The 2,047-nt window shown below is 31.2% G+C and overlaps 1 protein-coding gene across 5 annotated transcripts in view; it reads left to right on the top strand.

The window, feature by feature from the left end:
• The window catches only part of dpr14 (defective proboscis extension response 14), a 75,824-nt gene that overhangs the window by 7,867 nt on the left and 65,910 nt on the right, over nt 1–2,047 (top strand). Inside the window, exon 1 of one of the 5 annotated variants that reach the window (XM_017618678.1) lies at nt 1,263–1,273. The exons of the other annotated variants lie outside the window; for them this stretch is intronic. The gene's annotated coding sequence lies outside the window, so the exon portion shown is untranslated. Of the gene's footprint in view, nt 1–1,262; nt 1,274–2,047 lie in introns of those variants that run through there. 5 annotated transcript variants of the gene reach the window in all.

Genomic DNA, 2,047 nt, shown 5'->3' with positions numbered 1-2,047 from the left:
GAAGATGAAGATGAAGATGAAGATGAAGATGAAGATGAAGATGAAGATGAAGATGAAGATGAAGATGAAGATGAAGATGAAGAGGAAGTTCCAACATAGGTCATAAGCTATCTGTGTGCAAATTTTCATGCAAATCCATTCAGTCGTTCCCCCATATTAAATAAATAAAACTTTTTTAACAGGTGGAAACTCTTAAAAAAATAGCCTATTAATCAATCTGGCCCATAAGCTATCTTCGTACAAAATTTCCTGCAAATCCGTTCAGTCGTTTCCGCGTGATGATTTCCCAAACATCCAAACATACAAACTTTCACATTTATAATATTAGTAAGATATTTTACAAATTCTATTTACTGATCGTCACTATACGCCGTATTTTGTTTTCTACTGCGATTTCCTGCAGACTGTTTCATTCATAACTAAGGTGTCTGGTTAACACTAATCTCCGGTTAAACATAGTTATCGACGTTACCGACTTCCTGTTATATACATCGGTGTTGCCGTGAATCATTTTTAGTGGTAGCCAATCCCTTAAAAAAAAAGCTACAAAGAGCTAAAAAACTTCGTTGTGGCTAAAAATGTTAGCTAAATTTTTTTACTTACATATATGTATTGGAGTGGTTCATAAAAACACTCTTTTTGGAAATTCATAAACGCTACATCAGAATAATGTTATTTGTGATAAAAAAGAGACACGTACTTTTTTATTTTGAAAAAAAAAAGTTTTTTTAGAGGTCGTGCTGGTCGGTTTTTTATAAAAACGCTGATGCTCTCGATTTTTTATTTTCATGACATGTTAAAATGGGTGAAGATCAACGGAAATAAGGTGCGAAATAAAGTCAATGGTCATTATTACCTCTTAAAAAGCGAAATAAAGTCAACAAAAATTTGGAATTAAAGTCATTGACGCTATTTCCTCATTCAAATGAAAATAGCGTCAACAATGCTTAAAGTATGTTGATTCATACAATAAACATTGCCCCGTATGTGTTGTTTTTTAATACATGAAAAAGGTTTCTGCCAAATCCTCAGTGTGGTGCTATTAATCCTCACACAATCATGAACTACCACCAATTGATTTTTTTTTTTTATTTATAGAAAAGGAATTTTTTACACGGTATTCATGTCTCCGCCAGCAATTTGTGACGACATCATTTAAAAGAAGCTAAGGAGAACGACGACACTATTTATTAGATGGCACGTTCAACAAGCCAATGTGCCAAAATGCGGGTATAGACAATTGTTGATTATTTAATATCGGAACCGAGGTCATGTAAGTTAATTGATTGGTTTTCACACACTTTTGAGACACAAATTATATGCTTTTTTACTGCAGACAAGTTGTTGCAAGGGTTTGGAACTCTGATTTTTGGGGATTGTGTTGTAGAATTGACCATATTTTTATAAAAAAATACCGAAAACTAAAATATTTAAAAAATAGTTGCCCGTATTGTAAAAAATTCGTTGTACCTAAACTTTATTGACTGACTGTATTAAGGTAGCTGTAAATTAATTTGTCTTTTCTTAAAAAAAAGGTAGCTCTGGTGGCTTGCATTTTTAAATAAATTTAGTGAGAAAGTGGTAATTATTTTGACACTTTTTTTTAATACCTCTGTTTCTGCAACTGCATTGCCTTTCTCAATTGTCCTTCAGGATCTTGGCCTTCATTATGAGTAAAATAATTTAAATCAGCATTTAATCATTATTTTATGAATTATTATTGAGTTTTATTTTTTCGCTCAAACGGAAATAATTATTATTTGATTTTTATTTTTGGGATTACAAATAAAGATTATTTTATGATTTTTATTTTTTTGCGCAGAGATTATCATTAATTTTGAGTTTTATTTTTCCAATAAAAATAATTATGATTTATAAAATTGAAAAGGCCATACAGACGCAACCTACTGAAATTTTGACCTGAAAAGTTTGGGTCTTATTCCTTTTATAAGGGTGCGGCTACCTCTCAAAAGGATACGTCGGTTATCACGCTGGTATAGTTTTTAAGTTGCTTAATAATCATTATACTTAGTGATTCCATAAACAA

This window comes from Rhagoletis zephyria, unplaced genomic scaffold (genome assembly GCF_001687245.7).
Source record: "Rhagoletis zephyria isolate East Lansing unplaced genomic scaffold, Rhagoletis_zephyria_1.1 Rzeph_scaffold_01682, whole genome shotgun sequence".
Classification (NCBI taxonomy): Eukaryota; Metazoa; Arthropoda; class Insecta; order Diptera; family Tephritidae; genus Rhagoletis; species Rhagoletis zephyria.
This window is presented reverse-complemented; position numbering and strand designations above follow the sequence as displayed.